This window comes from Leuciscus leuciscus, assembly GCF_965113295.1.
Source record: "Leuciscus leuciscus genome assembly, chromosome: 8".
Taxonomy (NCBI): domain Eukaryota; kingdom Metazoa; phylum Chordata; class Actinopteri; order Cypriniformes; family Leuciscidae; genus Leuciscus; species Leuciscus leuciscus.
This window is the reverse complement of record NC_138732.1, coordinates 20,816,580-20,828,010: the sequence shown is the minus strand read 5'-3', so window position 1 is coordinate 20,828,010 and position 11,431 is coordinate 20,816,580. Positions and strand designations below refer to the sequence as shown.

At 39.8% G+C, this 11,431-nt stretch overlaps 1 long non-coding RNA gene across 1 annotated transcript; it reads left to right on the top strand.

Moving 5' to 3' along the window:
* Positions 1 to 5,819: 5,819 nt before the first annotated feature.
* On the top strand, positions 5,820 to 10,328 carry LOC309504285. The gene is made up of 3 exons (XR_014208049.1): positions 5,820 to 5,956; positions 6,035 to 6,226; positions 7,125 to 10,328. It is a non-coding gene; the product is annotated as an uncharacterized lncRNA (long non-coding RNA).
* Positions 10,329 to 11,431: the final 1,103 nt, after the last annotated feature.

Below are 11,431 nucleotides of genomic sequence, written 5' to 3'. Positions count from 1 at the left end.
ATTAAATGGTAAACGTTTTTTAGTTAGCCTATTGAATCCTCTTTTTAAAAATATATGTTTTTTGTTTTGATATTATCGTTAAATCACTGAGCAAACTCGGAGCACTTCACCGGCGGTGACTCTCTCCTCGCGTGTCATCCTGAGCTCGCGCAGCATCCTGAACGTTCTATAGCCTAAAGCCTGTTTTATGCTTCTGCGTCGAATCGACGGCGTACCCCCGCGGACCCCTCTGCGTCGACGCGAACCTCGACGCGACCCCTCCGCCGTAGCTTGACGTGCACCTCCAAAAAATTGTAACTACGCGTCGCGGTGACGCAGACCGCAGGGGCTGTGATTGGTCAGATTATACATCATTTCCGGAGTAAAATATATTAAAATAGAAAACAGTCATTTTAAATTGTCATAAAATATGTTTTGTTTTATTGTTTTTTATATACTAAACACAGCCTTGGTGAGCAGAAGAGACTTCTTTTAAAAACATTAAAAATCTTACCGATCTAAAACTTTTGACCGGTAGTGTATATGTATATATTTATATATATTCTTTTCTTTTTTTGTTGTTGCTAGAAATAAACTTCAATCAATCAAATCAATGTTTGTTTTGAAAAAAAGTTTGTTGTTTATTTACAATACAATGTTCACGGGTACATCATGGATATCAAGTAATTAACCAAGTCTGCCACGGGACACTACATTATCCTGCCATGGCACCGTGGTCGAACCCATTTTGTAGCCCAACCCGGTGATCTGTTGGTTTGCACCCGAAGATAAAATCTTTAAAGTCACTGCCAGTCTCTGAGCGAGGTCAATAGGCATACTGTGTGTAGTCTGATGCTGTATTAACGGCTTTAAACGATGAACAAGATCGTCAAATCGACCTTTCGACATCCGAAAATACTTAAAGTGCATTTCTTCGTCCAAGTCCCTCAGCGGTCGAACAACCGTAACAAATTCGCCAATCCTTCCCCTGTCTTCGTGCACTGGTCGTACAGACCACCTTCGCTGACGTCTTCTTTTTCTTCTACGATTAAACATTTGCAATAAAATCATTTGTTGTTCAACGTTGATTAGCTCCAGCTGCGACAACACTCTCTCTCTTTCGCTCGCCATTGTCGGAAATGAAAAAGCGGAACCGGCGCATGGAACCAAAACAAACTAGGAAAGAGATTCGCGAACCACACCACCCCCCTAGCGTTCTGGCGGTGAAATGCACCGCGATGCAACGCAACCCGACGCAGAACCATAAAACGGTCACGACGCCGTTGGAGTGACGGCGTAGCTACGCCGTGGAGTTGACGCAGAAGCATAATGAGGGCTTAAAGGGGGTCGCACACCGGACGCGCAGCTCGGCGGCGCGCCGCGCAGTTAAATTCGAACACATTATTCTCTATGAGAGTACACACACCGGCGGCGCCTTTCGGCGTCTGTCCGCGGCGGCTCAGGACCGTGTTCAAAATCCTGCCGCGCCACAGAGCGCCATTCACATAGTTTTATATTAAATATACATGTGTGTGTCTCAAATCGTAGTTAATGTATATACGGACTTCACCCTGTGCTGCAATATACATTTAGTTTTATATTTATTTACAGAAATCAGAAAATTGCTGATGTTCAGGTGACAGTTGTCCTAGACGTGGCGCGACGCGGCGCTGAGCTGCGCGTCCGGTGTGCGGCCGCGTTATATCGCACTTTGTAAAGAAACTGGGCTGGCGGATATCGTGTTTTGTGAAAAAATACATTTTGTAGTAGGCTTAAAATGTACATTTTTAAATCTTATTAATGGCAGCAATTCACACATAGATTAAGGTACATCTGAACAGTGATTTCCAATAATAAAATCCAAATGTCAAAAAATGGCGTTTATCGCGTTTTGCAACCGAACTCTTCATTTGTTCCAATGAACTGCCGTTGACAAGGCGACATCTAGTGTGTATATATCTATGCACCAGTCTGCGCACACGTCAGATCAGATCACTCGGACATGGCTGTGTATAAGAGGTAAAAACGATATAAATACTGTTCGTTTTCTCACACAAACCGCTCGTTTCGTGTCTTAGGCCATCAATGTGTACTTACGATGGGGAATTGTTTAATTTGGACGACGGGGAATTGTTTTAATTTGGACTCTGTGCATGCTCTTTGAGGCGGTGACCATAGACCTGCATTATATGACTGACAGACAAGAACGGTTTGACCTAAAAATATCAAAATTGAAACTACTGCGGAAAAAAAGACACCTACATCTTGGATGCCCTTGAGGTAAGCTAAAACATACCAAAAATTTATTTCAAAGTGAACTATCCCTTTAACACTGCAGTATTATGGCCATGTTGGGGAAGAGAGCAGAAATCAAGATGTCAAAACCGGTGTTCAGTTATATGACAGACAAATGGACTCAGAAAAATCCAAGTAAAAAAAACAGAGAGAAAAATATGCTCTGAGGCTCTCTATAAACAATCCAAAATATTTGCGGTGGATCTCACGGTGAACTGCTTTGCACTGCTTCTTTGTCTCTCACACATGTATTTGCTCGGTATTATCAGACACTGACTGCCAGGATCACCCAGTCTCCGGCGGTGGCACGGCCAGAACTGTTAACGTGAGTGGACCTTGGTGAAATGGGGTGGACCTCAGTGCCTGCTCTCAAAATACATCATTTTACAAAACATGGGATACAAATTATTTGACAATTAGGATTAGTTATTTATTGTCAGCCAAAAGTTTCTTGAAAACAACTAAATCCATTTATAAATAAACTAACCAAACAACAGAATAAGAACAATACATTTAAATGAGCGTGTGTAAGGCTTTAATTCCCCTGGCCATTGACATGAGACGGATGGAAATTTCTCACTCAAATCACTGCCTGCTGCTGCTTCTGATTGCTTTTAGAGGGAGAAACTGCTCATAATTGCTGGTCTAGAATCAGTTGCTCCATCATAATAGCATATTGGCGATTTGGCAAACAACCCAGTGTGTATCTTTGTTTGCACTCTGGAGAGCGTCTGGGTTTCCATTTACAACGTGTTTTTGCAGCGCTGAGCAATGTAGCCAATCGCGGACATATCTGTTGATCTCTTGAATACAATGGCCAACCAGAGGTGTTTAAGTTAGAAGTTTTCACTGCTCAAGTTTTTGTTCAGTGCTGAGCTCTGCATGCTCACAAATCCTCTCATTATAACAACGTGTTTACATCATGTAAATAAGAGATTCATTGTGCAGTGTAGACAGCTTCATTGATTATAATCGGAACTTCGTGAGACCGCATCGCTATGAAATAAGATGAGTGACAGTCTTTTAGTAATTATAAAGGGAGCGCTCTTTGCGCACTTTCTAGGTGATACAGAGCCTTATAAGTCCAGAATTTTGACAAATATTTTGTTTTTCATGCTTGACCAGCGGCATCAGCTAAATCCATGTATTTGAGCGATTATTATTGTCCAGTATGCTAGTAAAAAAATAATTTTGCGTCTCATTTGATTGGGTGGACCAGCCGTCAATCTGAGTGGGCCAGTGCCACCCTGGCAATAGAGTGATGCAGGTATGACGTCACTTTGTTGGCCAACAGGCAGTCAGCACCCCGCTGGTTCCCTCGACAAAAACCCAATAGGATTTTCCCATAGGCTTTTGGATTATCGCTAAAAACAAGCTCTGTGATCAACAAAAGTTTATTATACTTGCACGTTTTGTCCATCAAGATAATTATCACAGATGAACACAACTTTTCTGAATTTTTAAGCCTAAATGCAGTCGCCATAAGTAAAAAGCTAAAGGTATAAACGAACTACACCACGGTCCCACGAATTCAACATCACCATCACTTAAAGCTTCCGACAACTCTTTCAGTTTTTATGTAAAAACATTTTCCCAAAATGTTTGAGTTAGAATAGTTTGTAAGAGCACAATTATAACCATAACGAGGCTGTAAAAGCGGACCTTTTCGGCGTGATGACGTTTGACATCGTGAATCTCTTTGACAGCCTCTATAGTCCCATTTAGCCACTTGATAACAGCTTCAGAAAATCACGAGTGAGGTAATATTGATGTATTTTATGTCGTAGAACAAAACGTGAAAGTGTCTTGTTTGTCTTGTGTGTTTCACCACAAACATTTCAGCCATTTAACCAAAACCCTATTCAAAAAAACAATTGACTTTGGGACGATGGAACCGGAAGTGGTAAAATGTAAACTCGCTTCCGCGCTTTGGCCTACAAAGTGATGTCATACCTGCACCACTCTAAAGAGACAAAACTAAGCTGAATAGCAAACTGAGTTGAGTTGGGAATTGATAAGAATGACTAACAATTTACACGTCAACCATGACAACAGGGAGTGACCCGAGTAGCAGGCTGAAAACCTCTTGAGGGAGCGAGACTCATGTGGATCTCTGTCTCCGCAACTGGATTGTTCTGGAATGACTAACGCAACACGCATAAAAGAAAACTACAATATAAACCACTGCTCATGATTAGAGCAGTCTGCCTGAAATATGAAAGGCCAACATTTCAGTTTTCAAAAATATATTCCTTTCTCAACCACAGATTTATTTTCTAAGCAGTCAGAATTAATATATATCTATATATACATCATAAGCTCGTAAATTAGCAAGATGACAAAGAGACAAACAGAACAAAGACTTTTTCATCTCCTGTGTTTCAAATGGGATTTCTAATCCACCACAAAGACACGTTTGAGCCTCCCAGTGCATTGCATTCGTCTGCACGACGGCAGTTTTCCTTCACCACAGCTCAAACTAATTACCAGACGTACTTCACAAGCCAAACAAACTACAGCCTGCGTTTCGTCTCTGATACTGCGTAATAAGACATTTCCCCTTTGACACTTCACAGCAATACAAACACAACTACTTTCCCTATAGGTGTTGTAGACACCACACATCAGTAAAAAACACTGAACCATACTGAGTAGATTTAGAAAGACTTTTTTGGCTTCAATCAAAATGATGCAAAACTATTCAGTTCTGCCACAATGTTTTCTTCCAGCCTGAAGCATTTGGAGTACTTATTCCTGCCAAAATTGTGAAACAGGGGAGACAATGGATAGGACAGTTTTATGTTTTTTTATTAAGAGAGAAAAAACAGTGAGTCGGATGGAGGGAAGAAAATGTGGCTTCTTTTCCTGCTGCATTCTTTCCTTCATCAGGAATTCTCTGAGGTTTTGGCAGGACGCTTTTATGTCTATCTGCTTTACTTGGTGAAGGATAGACTGTATGGAGAGTGCTGGGATAACAGTGCAGGACACTGAAGTGTAAATCAATATACAACCTCTCTACTCCATCTATTCATAAATAACAGCCATAAGACTCGGTCAAAGCAACCTCACACTCTGGTGATAAAAACATCTCATAAATAATATTCTAGGATTACATGTGACCTCTTCGAGATTTTGATTTAATCTTCTTTACTAATCTCACCTTTGGTATTTCAATATATTTCAAAGAGCCCTGCCCTGACATGTGTTTTTTTTATCCACTTCTTTCCCTCTGATGTGGATTCCAGTGCTGTACCGCGAGCATCACTCCTCTGGGGCATTAGCACCAGCAAGACCAGGCTCATCACATCAGCACTGTTAATGCATGTCAGTGTAGCAGAAGATCCATGCACGATCTCAAACATTTAGTGTCTGGCCAAAGAAAACATGAGGGGAAAACATCATCCCTGTCCATGACAGCAGGAATCTATCTGAGAGAAGCTTATAAAAACAGAGCGACTGTGCTATAAAAGAGTGGATTGTGACAGCGGGTTTGTATCAGCAACAAAACCAACATCCCATCCTCGCATTAATCTGCTCAGAACAGCCGCATTTGACACAAGCTCTGTGCTCTATTCAGGACATAGAGTACAGAGAGAATGAGCTTGTTACAAGACCGTTACACTTGCATAAAGAGACGATGGGAATGAAGCTCTCTAGGGCCTTCCCATACTTCACAGCTGAAGTGAGTAAGCAATTTTCTACACTGTTTTGTAAGGTTGACTTAAAATGCACTTAATGTGATAAAATAATTGCAATGCAGGTTTGAGAGGTGGCACCCTGACAAATCTCGCGAGAATCACGACTTGCTTTTCGGCACGATGTCACATACATCAACAACATATGAAGCAGCCTCTATGGAAGACACCAGCACGCATTTCAGATGTGAATCATGGCAGAGTCGACGAAGAAAGCGCGGTCGGAAGAGTCAAGGAAAAGAAAATGACGGCTCTGCGTGAGTGGTATTTACGACAGTGACGTTAAATACAAATACGCCACAGCGACTCTAGGGGTCGCTGTTTGAGAAAAACGGAAACTGCATAGTGTGCCTTTTTAAGGGTCATGCTTGGTTGAAAAAGCTCTTTATAGATTTACAATTTTTTAAATTTACTTTATTTACTGACCCTCATGTCATTCTGTGACATTTTGTTATATTTTGTTATGAAACAGGACATGGATAATTTGCAGAATACATATGCAGCTCTTACTGGCAGTTCATACCCAGACAGCAACATTGTGTAGCCCAGATCCGGCCCACATCTGGTACGTGTGGAATCCACATGTATACCAGATGTGGGCCGACACTATGTTGTTGTCTGGGTAGTGCCCATATATGTTATATTAAAAAAGGACAAAAAAACACAAAAAGCACTATAAAAATGATTTGTTCTTGCTGGACATCAAACCTGATGCTTGCTGCCATATTTCGTTTGACAGCTATACATTTATACATACAATTATTATATTATTAAAATAAATAATAGAAAAGTAAACATGAAAAACATGGATGTCATCCACATACAATATTATATACAAGAAAAATCTTTTGAGAGCTGTTATAGCTCTCAACCTCTGGTCTTCAGTCTTTCATGCTATGGCTCTGATGCATGAAGCTTTGATCTGAAAACAGTCCTATGATTTAGTATTTTAACAGTGATCTGGGCCTGTGGTGCATGAGGTGTTGGATTTTTAAACGCCCCATTTGTCATTAACAGCAGACTCACAGCAGCACAAATGAGCCACTCATAACAAATCCAGTTTTTGTTGTGCAACATTAAAGATATATGATGCAAAGATGTGCAATAAATGTCCCGCACTGACTTTCTGCTATCCTCTTGTGTCTCAAACTTCAGCTCAGAGCATGCAGGCACAGCTGTAAACAGCGCTCAGACTTGAAGATCAGTCCCGCTGCTCCTTAATTAATAGCATGAGAGACTGAGATGAGATGATGCAGAGACTGGGCTGCAGCTGCGTGTCCTCTTGTTCAACCTCTATCTCTCTGTTTGGTCCGATTGAGCACAAAATCCAGTATCCCAAGAGAAAGCCTAGTCTCCCTAATACTCTGCCAAGCACAGGCTAATACATCCTCCTTCACAATTTTCCCCGGCACATCCCCAACAGCGAATTCCTGGAGCCAACAGTCTCCAGCATGCGGGAGAACAAGAGCTCCAACATCTTTAAAGACGAAATCCAGCTCTTCTACACCTATATGAGAAATGAATCATCTCCAGGAGTTTAGATATTATGTACCGCTGCCAGTGTCGTGTCTGAATTTATGGTGAAGATCCAGAGCCACAGAGCCAGTCCAGTTCTAAGGCCAATAACTGTCAGTGAGGACCAAATGTGAAGCAGCTGTTATTATGCAATACTTCCTAAATGACCCACAGAAATCGCCCCAGGGTGGCTGGCACAACCTGAGCAGATTGTAAACTACTGACCTCACAGGTACAATCCCATCTGAAGACTTCCTGAGCAAATCTACAGGGAAGGTGTTGCAGATTAATGTGCATAGTTTTCCAGGGTGTTAAGTGAAGAGGACACTGAAAGCTGTCAAACTAAACTTCTTCCTGCAGTGCTGAAGCATAGACGGAATATTTTGACAGAATAAAGGAATATTCTGGGTTCACTATATAAATTAGACAGCATTTGTGGCATAATGTTGTTGATTATCACAAAAAAAATTCATTTTCACATGTCCCTCATTTTCTTTAAAAAAATAAAAAAGCAAAAAATCTGGGTTGCAGAGAGGCACTCATAATGGAGAAAGGGGGCGTTTGTAAACACTGAAACATTTTCTACAACAGTTTAGCCAAAAGACGAGCAATATAGCTTTGTAACCTTTTTTGTAAAGATATTTCCAATTTTAGCAACTGGATACCATAATAATAATAGTGCATTTTATTTAAGGTGCCTTTCAAATCACTCAGGGTTATCACACATTAAGAACAAGAGATAGCGATAACAATGTCAAAGTAATAAATAAATAACAATGTCAATAAACAATAAAAGAGGAAAGTAACAATTACAAACATAACTGTTAAAAAAGCCTGATCTGAGTGCAGACAGCAATCGTGAAGCATAAGCTATTCTTAATAAGTGAGTTTTGAGTTTGACTTTAAATTGGGATAGTGAGTCTGAATCACGGATAATAACTGGGAGAGATTTCCAAAGGCGAGGAGCAGCACGGCAAAAGGCCCTATGACCCATGGTGGTTGGTTAGACGAGTAGAGGAGATCCAGTGAAGAGGAGCGGAGAGTTCGAGTAGGGGTGTAGGGCTGTAAAAGATCTGAAAGGTAAGATGGAGAGAGGTTATGAAGAGATTTGTAAGTGAGGAGAAGAATTTTGAATTTAAAAGGGAGCCAATGAAACTGTTGAAGGGATGGGGTAATAATATATGTTGTATAGATGGAGTCCGGGTTATGATACGAGCAGTAGAATTCTGAATCAGCTGGAGTTTATGAAGAAACTTGTTAGATAAACCAGATAAAAGAGAATTACAGTAGTCGATGCGAGAGGTGACAAGCGAATGAACAAGAATAGCGGAAATGCGAGGGTGAGAGATGGACGGAGGCGAGCAATACTACGAAGATGAAAATAACAAGACCTGGTTATGCTATTGATGTGAGCTTCAAATGAAAGAGTGCTGTCGAAGTGGGAGAAGGTAAATCAGGAACAATAAGGGACCTTGGACAGAACCTTGGGGGACACCACAACTAACAGAAATAGGTTGAGATTGAAAATGATTTAGTTGTACAAACTATGTGCGATTTGAAAGGTATGAAGTGAACCAGGCAAAAGGAGTACCAGTGATACCAATGGCGTATAAACGGTTCAGCAAAAACAAAACAAAAAATATGTAAAGCTGTAACCTTTTAAAGCCTAAAACAACTGTAAAATGATTATTCAAACTGCTTTAAACCTCAAAAACAGTTTTTAATAGAACAATGAAAATGTTTTTATAAAATTATAAGCTTTGCATTTCTGCTTTTAAATCCTCCAAAAACGGGCCCGATTTACATACATTGTACATTTCTTATCATACCCTGTTTTTGCCCTTTTTTTTTTGTAAAGGGAGGAAGTCAAAATGATTATTATTATCAACATTATGCTCAACCCGTTCAACTTGTATTGAACCCGGAATATTCAGTTGCTTCCACTGATCTTCTTATATTGTGACTTGTCTCCATTATGTATGAATGCTATAAGCCAAAAATAGTCAAATATTTATCTAAAAACTTGTTTAAAATAACCAAATACAAGCTGATATGAATCTACTATAGTAGAATCTGACAATATTATAAGCTTGGCAAAAATTTGACAGCACAGCAATATGTAGAAAATTGCAGAGTGGAGCCTGAAGCAGAGTTTGGGAGATCCGACAGCAGAGTTGATTTATAGCAGGGCGTCTCTGCTCTTTATATGATCATAATACAAGGGCTTCCTCTGCGTTTTTTAACAGGCAACCGTAATGGAAGCCAACACCTAGCAGAATAAACTGACCACCTGTCTGGGGTTGCACACATTTCTGTGGGCATCCCTGTGAAGGTTTATAGCACATTGTACAAAAAGGCATAAAGGGAAGGATGAATATCCTTGACCTTCACTTTACTTCAAGCTCATAATTCCCCCCAAAGCTTCCATGAAACATTAGATTGAACCATGGACACTATCTTCTTGGATGCAGATGAACATGAACTTCTGACATGTTCTTTCAGTGGAGTCATGAACGATCTGCCAGTAAATGATAAAGTGAGCTGAATTTTCCACATCAGTCAGGAGGCTGGTCTGGACACGTTTCACAGCACCGAAACGGAATCCCCAGATGTAGAATAAGCTGTCCCTGCTCATATCTCTATAACACTCAATATCACACTAACAAGTGTGTTAATATTCAGAAAAATTGAACATTTGCAAGTTTGATATTGCTTTTATAGGACAGCTCAAGAAATAAACTTTACATTGACTGAAACTTGAACTGACTTACATTTTAGACACAACATTGTCAGTTTCTTTGTGTTTTTTGTTCCCTCAATGAACATTTCAACAAAGTTCCAAACAAAGCCGAGTTTTAAACAGAGTTTCACTCTATATAAATAAAAGTGTTTTAGAATGAAGCAAATGATTCAACGGCTCAATCATGTCACCTGTCGCAACGTGTGTAACAATCTAACCTACAGAGTCAGAGGGATCCCAAAAATCCCCAGATTCCCCAGCGTTAATAATAGTCACAGTCTGTCTGGAATACACAAACACAGAAAAGCGAAGTGATATAAACAGTGAAAATCAGTAATCTTGGAATGCAGCCAATCAATTTCGAGGACCGGAACAAATTGTTTAGTTATATATGTTATAAAACCATATAGGCAATTTGTATACATATATGTATATTGGGATTATTTACTTTCAGTGTTAAAAAACATTAAACTGGTTAATTTATAATAGCATTATAAATTAATTTGATAACTACAACAGGCTATTATGAAATTAATTTACACATTCATTTTAATATGGTGGGAAAATTGCAGAGATTCCATTATATACAAAGGCAAACATTAAAACACATTATCCACAAGCATTCAAGAGGATGAAAGGTTGACTGAACATTGCAAATATGTTTTGTACAAATCTTCAGTATATAAATCAAACACAACAGGAACCAGTTAAGGCTTTGATGAGCATGACAAATTCCAGGAACAAAAAAAAAAGGAGACTAGCTGAAAGCACTGATGCTGTTGTGACAAAGTAATGGGAGAGGTTGAATTAATATCATCTGTTGAGTCCATATAGTGAATTTTGAACAGAATTGCCTATTGGCCATATGAAGCACAGATGACTCAAGTTTCTAACCAGAAAGACACACAGTGAACTGAATACAGAATGTTTATTCTGTATAGGTCAGTGAAAGGCAGTGTATGGATGTAGCAATCTCTCTTTCTGTGTTTCTCTTTGACCTTTTATAAAACATATTGGAACGTGAGATAATTGATTTTTTTTTTTTTTTTTTTTTTACTGTTTTCTCCCTTCTTTCCTGATCCAACCTGTTTTTCTCATTTTGGCTGGAGCTGCAGGTACAGAACATCCGTGGAGCCGCAGAATGCCGAAGCGAGTCCAGAAAACTTTCAGCGCTTTGTAATCCTTCAGCTCTTTTCCTAATGACTGA